The sequence below is a fragment of the Neomonachus schauinslandi genome, chromosome 4 (genome assembly GCF_002201575.2).
Source record: "Neomonachus schauinslandi chromosome 4, ASM220157v2, whole genome shotgun sequence".
NCBI lineage: Eukaryota > Metazoa > Chordata > Mammalia > Carnivora > Phocidae > Neomonachus > Neomonachus schauinslandi.
The window spans coordinates 109,678,342-109,699,231 of NC_058406.1; positions in this window are offsets into that span (position 1 = coordinate 109,678,342).

Genomic DNA, 20,890 nt, shown 5'->3' on the forward strand with positions numbered 1-20,890 from the left:
AGAAACCCACATTATCATAGTCATCCAGAGTTTGAAATATGATAATTTTGTGGAGTTTGAATTTGAACCACTCTTCACTTGCCTCAAGACAACATATAATTCTAAAAATCCACTCTACATTTAAAAAGTATTTATTTTCGGGGTGTCTGGGTGGCTCAGGCACTAAGCAAATGCCTTCGGCTCAGGTCATGATCCCAGGGTCCTGGGATCGAGCCCCGCATCGGGCTCCCTGCTCAGCGGGAAGCCTGCTTCTCCCTCTCCCTCTTCCCCTGCTTGTGTTCCAGCTCTCACCATCTCTCTCTGTCAAATAAATAAAAAAAAATCTTCAAAAAAAATTCTTTATTTTCACACAAAAGTCATCTTTTCGGGCTTACTGACCATGGTTGTTAGATTTTTGTTTGTTTCTTTCTTTTTAAACACGAGAGAAGAGCAGCTTCATTGGGAGGAAAGCTGGAGTGAGCTGGGGGTGGGAGGTTGGAAGGGCAGGGAGAAACACTTTCTGAAGCTGGGGCGAGGGGTTGGCGTGGAGTCACACTTCCAAATCAGACTGAAAACTCAGCTTGTCAATGACACCTGTCTTGCGGAGCAGGATGGCTAGACTGTATGTGGCCCCAAGTGGCCAGTGGCAGACCACGTGCCGATTTGATGTGGCAGATAGTCTAGGGGTTGATGTTGAGCTTAGGACAATAATAAGGCCCAGGCCCATTTGCTCTTGGCCCTCCAACAGGTGCACTGGCACCTGAAGCTCCAGTTTGTGTCAGCACAGAACCAGCTGAAAGAAGCACCTGCTTCTTAGGCATCTGCACTGAGTGCCAGGCACACGTAGACCGGGTGCCCTGACACATTATGCAACCTTGGATGGTGAAGTGCTACAAGCTGCGTGTATGGTTCAGCACCAGGCAGCACCACAGCAGCAAAATGAACATGAGCCGCAGGCCCACAGCCAGGCCCAAAGGAAGCCCCGTCTCCAGCTTCTGCACCTGCAGATGCCACGGGTCACCCACGGCAGGGCAAACTGATCACTAGGTGAATCGTGCCCACTGGAGATACATAGGACACCACCTCAAAAATAGAAACGAGGTGGCCCTTAGCAGAGAAAAATGGACTATTTTCAAAATTATGACTCTCCTCTCCACATTTAAATCGCTCAAAAGAATGTAAGATGATAGGTAAATAGAAAGAATGTGAATTGTAGAATGCATTTTATTAGAATAACATGCCACTAGAGAGTTGGGGCTTCCTGAATAATTGAGGGAATAGCCTAGTGAACCCTCTTCTTGGCAAAACAACCATGTAATTGGTGAGAATTATGAAAGAAATAATTACTGTCTTTGAAAATTATCCTAAAACCATACAGCTAATGGATATATTTTTATTCAATTAAAACGTATCTATAAGAACTGAGATTGTCTCTGGCATTTGAGCCATACACACTCCCTTAACTCCAAGTTCTGTGTTACAGAAACTCTGTGGCCCAAAATACTTGGTCTCCCTCACCTCTAGGATGTTGGGTCACCAGCATTTTTCATTCCTTTTGGCCCTGTGTTGCACAAGTTCTGCTCTGGTTTGGTACAGCCAAAAATACTAAAACTCCATTCCCCAGCATGGCCCTAATTATAGGATAGAAGCTCCACCCCAGGTGTGCTGGCTTGCGGTAAGCTCTAGCCCAGGGTGTTCAATCACCCTTACCCCAACTCATCTGAAGTATCACTGCCACAAGGGCTTATGCACAACCTCTGACCAAGCACTGGCTCAACAATAAGCTATCCAGACTCAGCAATTTAACTTGTAGGTATGTACCAAAAAAGAAATAAAAACATAAGTCTTTGTAAAAACTCACATAAAATATTCATAGTCGCATTATTTCTAATAGTTAAAAACATAGAAACAACCAAAATGTCTATCAACTGATGATGGATAAACAAAATATGGCATGTCTATACAATAAAATGCTATTTGGCAATAAAAATAAATGATGTTCTGATACATGCTACCACATGGGTATCTGAAATCATCCTAAGTGAAAGAAGCTAGTTACAAAATAACACATAGCATATGATTCCATTTATATAAAATATCCAGAGTAAGCAAATCTTTAGAGACACAGGGTATTTTATTGGTTGCCTAGGCCTGGGACCCAGGGGTTAATTTGTCAATTAACAAAAATGTGTCAAATTTTCCAACATACAAACATGACTGTGTAAGAGGTTGAGGCTTTATTTCACCATATTCTCATTTTCCCCTCTTCTTCATTTTCTTTTGCAATAATAAAAGTTCAAAACTGGGTTTTGCATTTTATCTTCATAATCCCTAAATCCCCATGCAATATCATGCTTTATCCATTGTAATGTAGACTCTTAAGTAAGCTCTTCTTTCAAGATGTTTATTTAAATCCAGTTACAGCAAACTCTAATAGATGCTCCTTTTTTTTTTTTTCATTCAATTAAAATGGTATTGTACTGAATACAACTAAATGGCCTAAATAAATGCCAGGACCCAGAAATCTTATTAAGTAGAGATTTTCATTCTAATCTTTAGAAAATATAATATCCAGTTATTCTATAAAATTGTTCTTAGTCCTTTTAAATTCATGCTCACTTCTGATAAATCTAGACATCAAAACCCTCTAGATATGCTAATGATTCCCATTTCATACAAAATTGCTTTCTTCCTGCTGACCCATTTGCACATTTCCTACTATGGGATCCCATAACCCAAGAAGATTTTGTTAGACTCTAATTTCATTGGTTTACATTACAAAGATAGTAGTTTGGTTTTCAAAATATAAAATATTATAATGTCAAATACATTCCCCAATAACAATGATCTCTAAGAACGTCATCCAATCCACATTTTTTAACGTAAGTATATTTTAAAACTTAATTGTGGCATTTTACTCTATATCTTTGGAAGTCCCCATTTGTATATATATCACATATTATACATCTAGTTCTCTATTGATTACACTTATATTGATTAGAATGTTCTCCTACTCTAGATGATGTCATGAAAAATATTCTTGGAGTTAATTGTACTTAAATATAGTAATTGTTTTTAGGAAAAAAATTAAAAAAAAAACAGGGAAAAGTCTTTTTACACTGAGCAAATGTCTAGTCAGGTGAAGTAAAGACAGCTTTGCACATGAAGTCTTCCAGGGAACCATCTAATGGGTCAAATGATTACTGACATTTGAGAATGAGGCTTTGAGAAGGAGTGCCAGATACATCCTGTCCTCTGGGGTGACTGTCAGGTGACTAGTTTTCACTGCCAGGCTGCTGGTGTTAACATGGAACTCTAGGGGAAGAAAATTTTTCTCTTCTACTCTTCTAGGTTCTGTGGCTGCTCTAAGAATTAAATTGATTTAACACAGATTAACAGGAGAAGAAAAATTATTTCAATTACTTACATATACATGGGAGCCTTACAAAAATATGAAGCTCAAAATGTGGCCAGAAGATTGAGGTTCATATACCATCCTGAGTTAAGAAAAGGGATAGGGGTCTGGGACTTGGGGGTGGAGGGAAGGCAATTCTTGGGAAAGTGAGAGGAGGAAATATAGGTTGCTGTTAAACAGATGAGTCTCAGGCAAAATAGCTCCCTTCCTATAGGCCCCTTTTCAAACGGAAATTTACAAATGCAGATTTCACTTAAAATAGGGCAAAGTCGACTCTGTTTTTAGAGTGTCTCTTCTGTCTGCAGTTTCTCAAAGTAATTAACTCAAAATAATCCTTATGCCAAAGAGGAATGTTTCGGGATGGCATATTCTGCTACCCTTCTCTGGGCTCTTGGTTTTCAAATCTGGAAGTGGGGGATGGAAATTGATCAAGTTAAAAAGCCACGGAGCTTGCGGTTCTCACCAAGATTCAGCTGTTTTTCTTGAATAAATGCTCAAAAATCTGGGGTTAATTTTCAGATTCTGAAAATGTTGATTCTGACAATTTTGGCCACTTTTTTTGGTCTTGCTGTTACTTTTATGGAGGAGCATTTTCAAAGTTAATACCATGCGATTTTCACTGACATCTGAGAACAAATTGATTTTTACATTGATTTTATATTCTGTTCTGACTAAATTCATTGTCACTGCTAATAGCTATTTTGTAGCTTTCTTAGAATTCTCTATATTGATGATCATTTCATCTGCAACTAATGACTTATACTTTTTTCTTTCTAATCTGTAATCCTTGATGTCTCTTTTTTGCACTATTACACTTATTAAGACCTCCAGTACACTGTTGAATGAAGGTCATAAGAGAAAACATCATTGCATTTTTCCCAATTTTAGGAAGAAGGCATTAAGTCATCGATCATTAAGTATGTTGCTAACTGTAGTTTTTCATAATTGCTGTTTATCAAGTTAATAAAGATCCTTTTGTTAAGTTAATTTAACAAGGAAGCCATTAGATTGAGGTGGCTCTAGAGCTTTAGTAGTCTACTTAAGGAAACCAAAACCTAAGCCTGAAATGCCTCAATGTTAAGATTTCCAAAACTGAAGGGCAACCAGTCACAAACAGCCAACTAGACTTTCAGAAATAAGACAACTGATTATAGAGCCAATCAAATAATTTCCTTGCTTTGCTTCCACATCTTCTCTATAAAAGTCTTTCCTTGCTCTTGTGGGTGGGAGGGCTCCTAATCTCTTCCAGTTTGGTGTTGCGCAGTTGGAATCAATTTTTACTTAGATAAACTTAAAACTTTTAATATGACTCAGTTTATCTTTCAACAACTCTTATTATACCTGGTTTGCTTAGTTTCATTTTTATTATTGATGGCCATTAACTTTTGCCAAACAATTTTTCCAAATGTATTTTTTGGTCAGGAGTCAGCAAAATTTTTCTGTAAAAGATCAGATAGAAAATATTTTAATATTTCTAGGTTGTACAGTCTCTTTGTGACAACTCAACAATTCTATTACAGCACAAAAGCAGCATAGACAATAATAAATGAATGTGCTGTGGGTAAGTTTATTTACAAAAGAAACTGGTAAGCTGAATTTAGCCCACACTTCAGTTGGCCAGTCCAACTAAAAGATTATTATGTTTTTTTTTCCTTTGAATCTGTTGTATCAATAGGTGAATTTCATTGAATTCTTTTTAAATGTTATATCAATCTTCTATTCATAGGATAGAACCCACTTGGTCATGATACATCATTGTTATTTGATTGTTATATTTTATTTAACATTCTACTAGAGTATTTTGTATCATTAAAGAGTTTTTGCCTTCCCATTTTGTATTTCTATCTCCTTTTCCTCCGCTGTGACACCTCTAGGGGCAGAAAACTTTTCCCTTCTTCCCTTCTAGGTTCTTGGGCTGGTCTAATCATAAAACAGATTAACAGGAGAAAAACAAATTTAATTTCCTACATGTGATAGCCCCATAAAAAATGAATCTCAAAGAAGTAACCAAAGCAGGAAGCTTTTATACCTTTTAGATAAAGACACAGTAAGTTTGTGAAGAATTGACAAGACAAAGGGGTTGGGGCTTGGGGTAGTAAATTAGTGAATAAGTAACAAGGTTTTTTTAATAGACTTCTTGGCCCTAAACTGTCTCTTTGGTGATAAGGATGCCTTGTATCCTCCTGTTCATGGAGAGTACCTTTTACATGGGAGTTGTATTTTCTGCTTTCAAGGGGACAAAGGAGGGTCAGAGTATTACTTGAAACTGGATTCACCTCTTGGTGGGTGTGGAGCCAAAAGGCACAACCAAGCCAGAGTAGGAAAAGGAAGTATTTTATTTGCAACAAGTAGAGGAAACACCAGGGATATTTCCCAAAGCAGTGCCCCCCCCACCCCAAACAACAAGATTGGGGAAGGTTTTTGTTTTTTTAAAAAAGATTTTGTTTATTTGACAGAGAGAGAGACAACAAGAGAGGGAACACAAGCAGGGGAAGTGGGAGAGGGAGAAACAGGCTCCCTGCTAAGCAGGGAGCCCAATGCAGGGCTCGATCCCAGGACTCCAGGATCATGACCTGAGCCGAAAGCAGACGCTTAGCGACTGAGCCACCCGGGCGTCCCAAAATTGGGGAAGTTTTAAGCTGAGTGTGCACGCATATCCATGGAGGCGCTTGGTAAAGGAAAGTTCATTGTAGAACTGGGGCCAAAGTCATCCTAGGTCAACAGAATCCAGGTCCTGGTTGATTGAAGTCACAGGGGCCAGCAAAGGTAAGCATCAACAGTTCTCTGGATCCAGTTAGTCCAGGGTTTGAGTGCTCAGAGGAGTGTAATTTTACAAAAATGACTCAAAAATGTGCATAAGGCCAATCTTAATTTTTGAAACAGCCCTGGGAATTTTACCATTGATTTATTGTCTCTGATAGGGTTAGACTATCTCCTGGTCTAGTAGAGACTGTTAGTTTTTGCATTCTCTTTGTTTCCTTAAAATCTTTACTAATATTTTTGCATTCTTTTGTAATTCCAACACCTGCTAGGAAGTTCTGCAAGAAATGTGCTTGGGCAAGTAGTGCCCATCAGGCAAAGATCACAAAATGGTTAGGGACCTAAAATGACTTTTCTTATGTCAAAGATAGCTCTGTCTTGTCTTTGTTTTTCCGGGACCCCTAACTCTTTCTGCTTACAAGAGTGTCCTCTCACCAGCTATTTCTTAAGTAATTTTAATTATTTATAATCAATGCCACAATGGCACAATTTGGGATGGCATATCTGCTCTCCTCACAGGCTTACCTCCGACAACACTGATACATTTTTTTAGTTTTCTTAAACTTAAAATACACACAAAATAGTTTCTGGATTACTCTATTTAATTATTAATAATAAACCTTAGAAGTTAAATTAAAATCACTACATGACTTGATGAGTATCCTGGGTCATATCAAATGATCCAACAATGTTCATTTCAGTTTGAAAAATAATCAGCAAGTGAATCACTTTTGTACCATGATAAGTGTCAAAATAGTGTTAAAAGAGCTTGTCCCACTTTGATATGGCTTTATTTTCAATACATCTCTGTTTCTACTAGTGAACAAAGCTAGAATCAGTTTATTAGGAATGATTATCTCTAGTCTATTCATATCAAAATGAATTTTTTTAGATTCCTCAAGAAAAAAAATGTTTCAAATGTTCTCTGAAAAAGGAAAACATATATGCATGCACTGAGACTCATGGAAAAAACACTGAAACACTTAGGTAACCTAGTTTCTGATCAATTAATATTGTCAAATAAGTCCAACTCAATGCCTTAATCAAGTTGCTATAAAATTATTCTGTAATACATAATTAAACTGAACTCCATTCTAAGTGTTATATATACCTAATCTTTATTTTTTATTTTTTTGTTTTCTTCTTATTTTGTTATTTTTCTTTTTTTACTGTTTTTAATTTTAATTCCAGTATAGCTAACATCCAGTGTTATATTAGTTTTACTTGTACACTATAGTGATTTAACAATTTTATACATCATTACGCAGTGCTCATCATAAGTGTACTTTTAATCCCCTTCACCTAATATATAAAAAGTAAACTATAACTACTCTCGTTAATAGTTTTCTTTTAGCTGACATCTTACAATCATAATAAGAGGATTTGATTTAACCTCTTAGGACAAATGTTTGCAGGTGTTTGTCACAGATAAAGAACAATATAGATCCTATAGTATTACTTTAGTTGGGGAGTTAATCTTGACATTGAAATTTACTTTTTTCAGGAATTAATTACATTAAAGAATGAAATGATGGTGTAGTTATGATAATTCTTATTGACAGCTGTCCTCAGTTTCTAGATACTTCAGAAAGTGATCTATTTTTCTTCATGAATTTTTGATGACCTTTCTTTAAAATAACTTCTCTGTGGGGTCAATTTCATCTTGTCTCAATGAAAACAAAAATCACAACCCAGGTTTTTGTTTTGGGTACATAACCATAGTATACAAAAGGCGTTTCATATTATTTTAGTGGGTATTTTTCAGTGATAGTATCTTGCCACTACAAATTTTCTAACTAATATTTTGATGTTGGTAGGAAATTTTTGAATAACAAAGCCATGTATACAGTTCCAATATTATGCTGAAAGGCCATAACTTTAAAAGTCTTAGGCCAGGGATGCCTGGGTGGCTCAGTTGGTTAAGCATCTGTGTTCGGCTCAGGTCACTATCCCAGGGTCCTGGGATTGAGTCCCACATCGGGCTTCTTGCTCAGCAGGGAGCCTGCTTCCCCCTCTGCCTTCTGCTCCTCCTGCTTGTGCGCTCACTCTCTCTGACAAATAAATAAATAAAATCTTAAAAAAAAAAGTCTTAGGCTGTACTGTTATAAAATCCATTATGATTTTTCTCACATATAGTCATAATATATTTACGGTCTGTTTCTGAGCCAGGAGTGAATCACCACTGGGGTCTCCCATCAGATAGAAATAATAATAGACCACTTTAATCTTAAAACATGTACTCTTACAAAAGGTCATGTTTATCTATTTTAAGATGCAAATTTCCACATTTTAACATCTTTGTAATTGAGCATATCTTTCAATCAATGTGTTTGAAAATTGCTGTCAGTGAGGTAACTATAATGAAGTATTTGTCAATGCATGTCCATGTACAAATTTGGACGTAGATGTCCACATTATTCATTTATTTTGAGAAATGTGAGTTACTACTTGTATGTGTGTTCCGCTTAACTGGTATTTAATATGTCTTTAAAATTATACTGAATTTCAACATTGCACTAAAGACTGGAAACAAAGCAGAATCTTAACAAACCTTACCAACATACAATGATTGGCCTGTGAATCAAAAACCCAGCCTTTTCTAAGTTGCTTTCAGGTGAGTGTGTTATGTTCTGTTAGGAATATATTGCAAAAAGATTGCTTATCATATGGCACGCAGTGTGAATTAGGGCAAAAAAAAATTGCCAAATTCTTTATAATAGACTTAAAACATCCACAGCAAGAAAACTCTGGCATGTCTGACTCATGCATTATCTAGTACTTTTTTTTTTTAAAGATTTTATTTATTTATTTGACAGAGAGACACAGCGAGAGAGGGAACACAAGCAAGGGGAGTGGGAGAGGGAGAAGCAGGCTCCCCGCAGAGTAGGGAGCCCGATGTGGGACTCGATCCCAGGACCCTGGGATCATGACCTGAGCAGAAGGCAGTCGCTTAACCGACTGAGCCACCCAGGCGCCCTATCTAGTACTTTTTTAAAGGCATTGAACATTAATGTGTTAGAAATTTCATATCTACTTTAGTAGACCAGAATTTAATTAACTTCTAATGTGATTCAAATCACATAATAGTGGTTTATCCACAGTTTTTGACATACTTTAAAATTATAAAGTCAATGCTACAAAGGTCAAGGTCATGAATACTGATTATGAAAAGCACCATGTCATGTCACTGTGAGGCTATAAATTACTGCTGGTTACTAAAAATTGCTTCCATATTTAATTTTCACCCATATAATAATTCTTAAGAATGAAATCTTCCCAGTGATTTTTGTTGTACATGCACAGAAACTTAAATGGAGGTTAGGTGAGCTGATTAAGAATTAGCTGGAAGTTATATGGAATAGAGATCCTAAGGCCTGATACCTAGCTACCAAATATCTTAATGCAGTCCATGGGTGGGTATTGGAAAATGTGGCAAATGAGTGACATGAAAAATGTGGCAAATTGGTTCTATTCCTGGTAACTTGTATGGTCAGCGTACAGCCTCTCAACATGTCAGTAAATGAACCTCTTAAAAATCCCTTGAGGAAAGAATATAATTGCACACTGCTATCTGAAAACATTCCAATAACATGTTTTGGTATACTCAAGAAAGCACCAGCATCAAAACCTGCAAAACGGAGGTCAGTGATGTGGAAGAAAATGCCAGAGAGGAGCTTTCTTTTCAGAAAACCTCCATCACCTCAGCTCTTTATAGCACAAAAGAGAATAATTTGTAGGAAAACACGGATAGCAAATTATAAATGAATTAAAAAGTTATAGAAATGAGTTGGGGGCTCCTGGGTAGCTCAGTCGATTAAGCATCTGCCTTCAACTCAGGGTTCTGGGATCGAGCCCCACCTTGGACTCCCTGCTCAGTGAGGAGCCTGCTTCTCCCTCTCCCTCTCCCTCTGCCACTACCCCCTGCTTGTGCTCTCTGTCTCTCTCTCTGTCAAATAAATAAATAAAATCTTTAAACAAACGTTATAGAAATGAGTTGGACTCTAAAAACAAAGTTTTTTTTAAGAAACAATCAATATATGTATATATTTTTTAAGTTCTACACATGAGTGACATGAAAAAAATCTATGTTTAAATAGGTACGGAATTTTTGAAAATTCTTAAGGATAAAAACTGCAAATGACAAAATAGTATAATGTAATTTATTTTACAAGTTTTTCTTAGTAGCCCTTAAATAATGATAAATCTTACAATCTATGGCACCTTATATTGAATGGCATGGTGGTAATGTTTTTATTCTTTTGTTTTAAAGGAATTTTAAAGGCCAGATAATTAAGGAAAAATGATTTTGCATTATACCTTGAGGATCAAGAGGATGGCTCTATATATTTTTTTACTTTCCCTTATGAAAATAATTCATGAATAGCAGCAGTATAAAGCAGAAGAGTACAAAAATATAGAAATATGGTATAACATAATGTACATAATTACATAATAATATTACATTGTATATTGTTATAACATATATGCTTCCAGAAAGCTATCAGACTCCCTACAAGGAAATATTAATCTCTTTCATAAATTCTTCTTTTATTAATTATTACTATTTAACAGAATTCAAGGAAAGAATCTCTGCCATCAAGGTGTCATTTTGACAGGTACAATGAATAAAACTCAGTACTTTTCCTGCTTGTTTCTCTCTCTCTCTCTCTCAAAAAAAAAAAAAAAAGACCTTTTGCCTAATGACCTCTAAGCTTGACCAATGAATGAAGTACAAATCTAGCCATGCTTCTCAGCACCAATGAACTCTTCTTTTTTTTTTTTTTCAACTTTTTATTTAAATTCCAGTTAACTAATATATAGTGTTATATTAGTTTCAGGTGTACAGTGTAGTCATTCAACACTTCCACACAACACCCGGTGCTCATCACAAGTGCACTCCTTAATCCCCATCACATATTTCACCCATGTCCCTACCTCCCTTTCCTCTCATAACCATCAGTTTTTCCCTTATATTTAAGGATTTGTTTCCTGGTTTGCCATTCTCTCTCTCTCTTTTTTTACCCTTATGTTCATCTGTTTTGTCTTTTAAATTCTGCATGAGTGAAATCGTATGGTATTTATCTTTCTTTGACTATCATTCCACCAATCAATTCTTCTTAAAACAATTTACCTAGGGTGGTGCAGTTAAGCATCAGACTCTTGGTTTCCAGCTCAGGTCTGATCTCAGGGTCATGAGATTGAGCCCTGCTTTGGGCTCCTCACTCAGAGTAGCTTGAGTTTCTCTTTCCCTCTCCCTCTGCCCCTCCCTCACGCTTTCTCTCTCTCTCTCAAATAAATAAATAAATCTTAAAAAAAAAAAAGAATCAAAAACAACTTACCTAATTTTTTTTCAATAAAAGCCCTGAGTCCACCTCCTGTAATTGAGACACTATTTGATTTTTTACCTAAATCTGTGTACTCTGAATTGCAATTCTTTGATCCCAAATATACCCATTGCCTCTTAAACTAGTTCTTTTTAGGTTGACACAGATTATCTATTAGCACTTAGGTTTCAAAAAAATGGTTACTAAATAATTCAAAGAATGTGAATTAGCATTCCTTCTGATTATCATGTTTCATATACATGTTCCTGGGGGTAGCATTTGTCTGGATTTAGGACATATTACTAACTTCAAATATTCAGTTCAGTACTCCTTTAATATTTTTTAAACTACAACTTAAAAACATTTTCACCTACATGTTAAATATATGATCATGATAATTTATATGTCTGAGAGCAGAACAGAAGATACTTTTCTGCTTTCCAACTGAGCTGAATAAACACTAAAAAATTCTAATTTTTAGTTCTAATTCTATTCTCTGTTAATCTATTACAGTGCCATCAGATCAGGCTAGGATTTTTATAATGATCTTGTAGAGTATAGTTGCCTTTTTAATATCAAAAATGTTTCATTTGTGTCTATTTCTATGATTGCTTTGCAAATAGGACTCTCACATTTTATGTTATTATTTATTAATTTCAACAGTGTGGGTTCCATTTTCCAATTCTTTTCCAAAAATCCTGAGAAAACACATGATAGTCCTTTATAAATTTATTATGATTCACATTTATTCTGTAAAAATAAATTATTATAAATATATCTGATTGGCCACACATGACTTCTTGGGAATGTGGTAAATAAACACCTAATCATCTGATATTAATTTAAACAAGTGATCCCTTTAGTGCCTATGCTGGAGAATAGATAGTTGCTGAAGATGACATGCATTAAGAATGACATGGGGTCGAGGTCATTGTACTTTCTTATGTCCTCACTATAAACCATGAAAAGAATAAACTGTAGAGGAAAAAAAAAAGGGGGGATGGAATTTTGATATTTCAGCCACAGAGCTGAAGAATCTGTCATAAATTTGGGGTATTTATTTAAACCCTAATAAAGATAGAACAAAAGGAAACTATGTGCTCCATTTTTAAAATTTCAAAATGTCATTTTAGCGAACTGATTGGCTTGATAATTATTATAATTTGGTTTGTAGAACAAACTAAAATTCAGCATACAAGTCTCCTAAATTATAATAGAAATTTTTGATCAGTATGCATTTGGTGGATCAGATGCATTAGATAAAAAGTTCCAGAGACACATTCTTTGGATAATTGAAAGGATAGTTTCTACAATAGAAAGGCAATAGGTGTGACTTCACATACTCAGATGGGATGCGCAAGCTAAGTGAAAGAAATTGTAGACAATGAGAGTCAGAGGCATGCGCACTGTGTGCAGGTCGCCCTGATCTTCAGCCCATTTTGTGTCCTAAAGCACAAGATGATTTCAACCAATTTTCTCCGCTTGATGTGAAGAAAAACAAAGAGGAAAAAAAAATCTATATGTAGGAAATTTTTCTATGGAAGAAATTTAAAGTGGGCAGCCTGCCATCTCTAAGAAAACAAAAGCCAAAATGTTGTTAGATATTTCGTATCAGCATATTATAAAGAGAAGACACACAACTTATTTTTATATATTCCCAATTAAAGTAAAAATAAAATAACTGTTATATAAATAAACTTGCTCTAAGAGAGGATTTTAATATAATTTTATACAACTTTACAATACCATTCTTTCTAGTAATTCAGCGTTTGAATGATAAAAATGATGGAATGTTTAAACATATGTGTTTATATAGTTTTCAAAGTAGCTTTTTTTGACTTAGTAAGGTGGCATTCTATCTGCAAAACTAATTGCAACATTGACTTCTTTCTTCCACCAGCCACAGTTCCTACAGCTTGGGGGCATTCTCACTGATAGTGGAATAATAACTGGGGAGTCAGGGTGTGAATAATAAACCTAATGCCTGGGGATTGACTGCATATGAAACAAAATATTTAGAGGAAATACAAACTGTATGTATAAAAGTATGAAAATCAAGGCATAATCCTTGAAAATAACACAAACTCTATAATTAAATTTGTATACGAACAAGTTAATTATAATTTTAAGATCAGCACACCCACAAAGGAAATGGAAACTATCAAGCAAAACCACTTACCATGTAGTTTTTTTTTTCCCTCTTTTCAAGTATGTGACAAAATTTGTATGAGAACATATTTTTTACCTAACCTGGGTGTCAATAATATTATTAAGGTTTTGTAATTCTGCAGCTAGATTTAATACCAGGAGAAAAAATGCTAATATCCACATTACATAAATTAATAGGAAATAATGTCCTAATAATTAAAAAAAATTGAATGCTCACAAAGATTAAATGTTTGCAGAAAAGAAAAGGATGCTATTTTTTTTTCAGAAAATAATTCCTAAAATGTTCTGGATAGCAACAAAAGGTGATAAAATTATGATTATAGTATCAAGGTGATATCTGTTATTCACACACTGACACATCATGGCCCCATCATCAATTCTCCAGCTGCCAAAGCTGTAGTGTGTATGCTTACAGGTGATAGAAGCTGATGTTGTCTTTAGTAGTGCAGATAAAAAGCTTCACCAAGACATAATAAGACACTTTCAGTACATTAAAAATATATATGTTAAAAACTCCCTTATTTATATACAATGATGTACATTTTATAACGAATACACTTCAGTTCTAAATTTTGGGGAAGAATGGGGTAGAAGTTACACACGTAGCTAGTGAGATTCCACCTGTGTCCAAAGAGGAGCAAGCACAAAATAACTTATTTTTTTAATTCACAGAAAAAAGATTAATGATGACCTGAGCTTTCCTCAAGTGCCCCTCCATAAACAACAAACACAGATGAAAATACAACTACTCTCAGATCCCTCTGAAAGATTTACAGAATTTACATAAATTCAGCAGGGGACTATATTAAGTGTGGTTCACCCAGCAGGAGTGTTCTGTATTTTATGGCTTTCTCTTATGCAAATATACTCTTCAGAAGATATATTTTAAGTTAAATAATTTTTTAAAAAACAGAATCTCCTTGTACATGTTAGCAGTGCTAAAAAGAAAACTCCAGGCCTAAAATGGTGTCACTTAGGTTACAGCCCCAAGTCAGTAAACCAAGACTCAATACCTAAACTAACTGCGGTTTCAACTCCCAGGAATGTAAGCATTCACCTGTCCAAATTCTTTAATGGGTACCAATGAGTCTGTCACATAACCCTCTCCATTCTCCAAAGGAAGATGAAGTAATCTGCATGACAAGACACTCTGTAGTTTCCCCTAAGGGATAATGACTGCCTGGAACAACAATCCTTTCTTGTCTTTTGCTTATAACTTTCTTGCCCTACCCTCCTTCCTATAAACACCTTCCATTTTGTACAGCTCCTCAGAGTTTCCCTCTACTTGCTAGATGGGATGCTGTCTGATCCATGAATCATTTATTTAATAATTAGATCTTCAAATTTACTTGGTTGAATTTTGTTTTTTAACCGATGTAGGACTGCATCTATAGGTTGTACAATTTGTTTTTTTTTTTTTAAATCTTGTATTTTATACTTTGAGAAATAAAGCCCATCTCTGAAAAATGATCCCATAACAAAGCTTTTTCATTTTTTTCAAATAATTGAAAATTGTACAATGCTAGTTACAATAAAATATTTAACTAATATCTTGGATGAGATGCCTTTGACTGTAAGGAAAAGAAACCCTCAATTCCTTTTCATTTGAACAGTGAAAACATGTATAATCTCCCAAACAAGAAGTCTGGAAATAGGATTGCTACAAAAATGACATGGCAGAGCTCTGGACTCACTTCTCTGCATGTTTGACTCTGTCCTCCTTGATATGTTGGCTTCATCTTAAGTCTCGCAGCAAGACTGTTGCAGTTCCAAGCATCAAATCCATTAGCAACACTGGAAACAAGGCAACTAGGAAGTATTCACCAGCAGCACCACCCCATAAGAATTTCTTTTATAGTTTCAAGTCACATGGTTTTTTCTAAACCAATCACTCTGGAGGACAAAGGTATTATGAAGAATGGCTTATTTTGAGGATGAAATGGATGTTGAGAAGTCAACTTCCAGAAATTCCATATCTTAATCCTTGGATTTGATGGATGGAGCTTTCTTGGGGAGAACCCAAGGGTTATGAAAATAGTGTATATTTAATAAACACAATTTTATTGGCTCAAATAAGAAATGGCCTTATTTTTCAACTCTCGATTACTAAAACAAAGCATTCTCCTTTTCAGACAAATGAGAACAATGGACTGATAGTTTATGATGACTAATAAAACATCTATGATAACTAATAAGCAGCAGCATCTGAAAGACAGTTGGGATACCTACCTTTAGACTTGTCTGGGCCAATTTAATAAAATCCAGCTTCTAAGATGTTAAAAGTACCGTTAACACTTATATGTAATTTTTATTGCCGTAGTCAATTTAATAAGCCATATCTAACAAAGACTTATTACATTTTGTTCTGCTTTGTACATGTACCCTTAAGTTTCCACACAATGAAAACAGAATATTTAGAAAGCAAACAATATATAATAAAGGACTTTCTCTTTATGAAATTCCTTGAAATATTATGTGATCTAATAGTTATGTTATATAGTCTTTAATCAACCAGCTACTGAGATTCTACCTGTACCAATAGGTGAACAAACACAGAATAACCTTTTTCTTAATTCATGGAAAAAAGAATAATGATAACCTGAACTTTTCCCCACTACCCCTGCTTAAACAGTGAACACAGCTGAAAATATCAGTTCCTCAGGCCCTTCTGAGAGATTTATGAAAATCACAGAAATGCAGCAGGGGATCTTATTAAGTATGTTTCAGTCAGCAGGAAAACTTGTATTTTATGGCTTTCTCCTATTCAAATATATTCCGCAGAAGATATAAGTTAGGTAATTTTTTTAAAAATACATGTGCATGTGCATATTAGAGTTGAAGGTGAATGAATGAGAGAATGCTCATAATTTTCAAGGAAACCTTGCACTGATGGCTACATTCCTCCCTTTTTTGAAAAGTAATGAGCTTTGATTATAACTTGGGTTTTGATTTAAACATCCTTCTTGGCTATTAGTCTTGAAGCAGTATTTCTAATATGTCACCTGAGGAGCAAAACAAGAAAAAAAAAAATAAATGAAGGAGTGAAAGTAAGGAAGTTTTAATTTTTTTTTTTTACTATGTTGCTTGATGTACAAATAGAAATTCATGATAGAAATGTAGTGGCAGAGCACCTGGGTGGCTCAGTCGTTAAGCGTCTGCCTTCGGCTCAGGTCATGATCCCAGGGTCCTGGGATAGAGCCCCGCATCGGGCTCCCTGCTCAGCGGGAAGCTTGCTTCTCCCTCTCCCACTCCCCCTGCTTGTGTTCCCTCTCTCGCTGTGTCTCTCTCTGTCAAATAACTAAAATCTTAAAAAAAAAAAAATGTAGTGGCAATGGCAGGTGGCAGTAATAAAAAAAGAAACAAAGAAAGAAAAGAAAACCCTATGTCCCTGGTATATTATGCTGTAACCAGTACGTTTGATATTGGTACTAGATGTGAGAACAGAACAAAGGAGCTAGAAGACCAAAAATCCCTCTCAGATTTAGTGCTTAAACCCAAAAGAGGTAAGCAGATAATTTTATAACCTCAAATTAAATAACAGCAATGTCCAATCTCTGTTAGTTTAGCAGCAGCAGGATTACTGTTTAGCTACCAATCTGGCTGTTAAGTCATAGCCAACTCATGGTTTCCCTGGGACTTTCAAATGGTGTATATATATCAATGTTTGGGAGGGTGAGATACTTAAGAGATCTGCTCTAGTTTTTCTGAAGGTTTTCCCTCAGGTGGTATAATTAATGGCACAGGAAGATAACAAATGCCTTCAAATATCTTCCTTGCTAAAACAACACAGAGCCCGAATGTCTGCAGTTAGCACTTACTGCTTGCTTACAGTTTAATAAAAAAATCTCCATCCAAAAGAAGGTGAAAAATATCTTAGACATCTAGGAAAACCACAAAATAAACATCGTTCTTAATGGTGACAGGGGGAACAAAAGAAGGATGTCTGTTCTGGCCATTTCTATTCAATTTTGTGAAGGTTTCAGTCAAGGCAATTAAGCAGGGAAAAAAGATGATATTTGGATTAGGGAAAAAAAGTAATAAAGTATTTCTAATAGCAGGTATCATAATCATATACATAGAAGATCCTAAGCAATCCACTAAAAAATAGCTGTTAGGACTAATAGTCAAGTTCAACAAACTTTAAGTAAAGATGATTATAAAAAATTATATTTCTATAAAGTAACAATGAACAATAAAATTAAGAAAAACCTCCACTTACAATATCAAAAAGAACAACATAATTAGAAATAATTTGAGCATAAGTGTAAGAATTGTATACTGAAAACTACAAAATTTTGAAAAAAATGAAAGGAGATCTTAAATGGAAAGACATCTATGTTTGTGAATTGGAAGATTTAATATTGTTAAGATGGCAATACTCCTCAAATTGTTTTTCAGATTCAGTACAACCCTTGTCAAAATTGCAGCCTAGTTTTCACAGAGATTGATAGCTGATACTAAAATTCATATGAAAAATCAAATTACCTAGAATAGCAAAAAACAATCCTAAAAAGAAGAGGATTCGTATTTCCCAGTTTTAGTGTCACTATGGTAAGCGAGATGGGGGTTGATCAACGGAATATAGTGTAGGTCAGTGGAATATATTTAAGAGTCCAGAAATTTACCCTTATGTTAATTACTGATTGTTTTTAACAAGGGCATCAAGACAATTTAATGAGTAGAAAATAGTCCTTTCCACAAATGCTGTTGGGACAAAAGTCTATCCATATACAGTAGAATGAAGTTAGAGCCCCTACCTCACACCATCTACAAAAACTATGTCAAAATGGACCAGAGACCTAAGTGTAAGTGCCAAAACTATAAAACTCTTAGTAGAAAACATAGGATGAATCTTCATGACCTTGGCTTAAGCAGGGATTTCTTAGACATGATACAAAAAGCACATGTGACAAAAGAAAAAATTGATAAATTATACTAATCAAAATTAAAAATGTGTGTGCTGTGATGTAAAATGGTGTAGTTACTTGCAAAACACTTCAGCAACTCCCCAAATTTTTAAACATAGAGTTTGCTTATGATCCATCAATTCTATGCACATATCCAGGAGAAATGATAACACGTCTACACAAAATTTGTACCCGAATGTTCATAGGGGTATTATTAATAATAGCTCCAAAGTGAAAACAACTCCTATGCCATCAGCTGATGAAAGAATGAATAATGTATAATATAGTTACATCATAAAAAGGAATAGAGTACTAATACATGCTACAGCATGGATGAACTTTAAAAACATTGTACTAAGTGATATAAACCAGTCACAATAAGTCACATATTGTATGATCCCCATTACATGAAATGTTCAGAATAGGTAAATATATAGAGACAGAAAACAGGTCAATTATTCCTTAGAGCTGGGGGTACAGAATAGAATGAGACCTGTGAGGCTTCTATTAGGGGTGTTGAAAATATTCTAAAGTTAGATTGTTGTGATTGAGGCACTAAAATCCAATAAGTCATCTGCTTTAAAAGGGGGAAATTTTATGGTATGTGACTTATAGCTCTATAAAGCTATTAATAAAATTAATATTACTCACTTTAGCAATAGTATAAAAAACAAATATAATCAGGGAATAGAAACCTGTTCAAAGGAGAAAAGAAATTATTTGGGGATTATCTTTTCTTTTTATACATACTATTATTTTTCTCCATTAATCTTCCTAGCAGTTATAATTACAACATTTTTGAAAAGCAGATACTATGTAATCATTTTGAGCCTTTGCTCAGTTGTTTGTTATTACCCTAAATAAATTACTCTTATATTCATACAATAAGCATTGTGCTTTTTAAAGAAACATCATTAACGATGCATTTAAATTCCAATGAATATTTAGGAACTTGGGGGATTTTTACATGGCTAAAATGTTGCAATTTCATTTTAAGTTTGTTTGATTTTTTTTAATTGCATTGTGGCTAGTGATGTGGCTTATATGTAACTGATGTGTTTTCTTTTTATGTGGTAATTTATATACCCAATTTTCACTAATGGTACAAAACTAGCAAGCCCTCATAGTTGAAATCAGCTCTCTCTAGTATACTAGTGAATTTTCTGTGTCTGTACGAGGGTCATTTTCCAAGTTACCAAGGGTGATACAGATATCAAAAGTAGTTATTGAGAGAGATTAATAAACTACCTGCTGTATACACTTCCTCTCAAGTTTCAACCCTAATCAATTAATATTTTTAAGTTGAAAAAATTCCCTTCAACAACAACAAAGATACTGGCATGAAACAAATCAAAACACAGTCCTTAATATAGTTCTAATGTTTTTCTACTTAGGGGACTTTGTCAATCAGCATACGTCTATGATTACTGATTCCTTTCTACCTTGACGAACACTTTTTAAAATACAGAATATAATACTCTATATAGGTACAGTAGTTTTTTGATACTGTAATGCCTCTATTACGTAGAGAAAAGATGTGGATAAATTATTACTACAAATAATCAAATAGAATTCTTGATATATAAAAGGAGTTATTTTTCTGGACGCCTGGGTGGCTCAGTCAGTTAAGGGTCTGCCTTCGGCTTAGGGCACGATCCTGCAGTCCTGGGATTGAGTCCTAAATCGGGCTCCTCCTTGCCCAGTGAGGAGCCTGCTTCTCCCTCTGCCTGCCACTCCCCCTGCTTGTGCTCTCTCTCTCTGACAAATAAGTAAATAAAATATTTAAAAAACAATAAAAAATAAAAAAGAAGTTATTTTTCATTAATGGCTTCTCTATGTGATATTTTCTAAGTATATTGGTTTCTTTAGAGCATAACCCTGAATCTTCACTTTGTTACTCTAACATAATTTCAAATTTATTATAATATATGTATATATTAATTTTGAGAGATAGATGATAGATGATAGAAAGATGATAGGTAAATAAATAGATAATGTAAGTCTTGGGCTGTAGTCACTAATAGGAGATGCAAAAAATGAAATATTAAGAAGGAAAAATATTGTTTGTTATAAAATAACCTAAATATTAGAATAAAAATGTTATTTTTTAAAAGTTACTTCTTTTAAAAAGTTTGAGAAAACAACAACAAAACTGCAGTAATGGTTGCCATTATCATTATTTTCATTCTCCTTATATCTAGGAACAAGATGATAGAAAAAGCAAGGAAAGCTATTATTTTAATTCTCTCCATCAGTCAAGCAATGGCGAGGAACTATCCTTTTCTGACTGAGAGAAAAGGAGCTGGCAAATGAGAAAAGTACCAACAAAAGGCTTA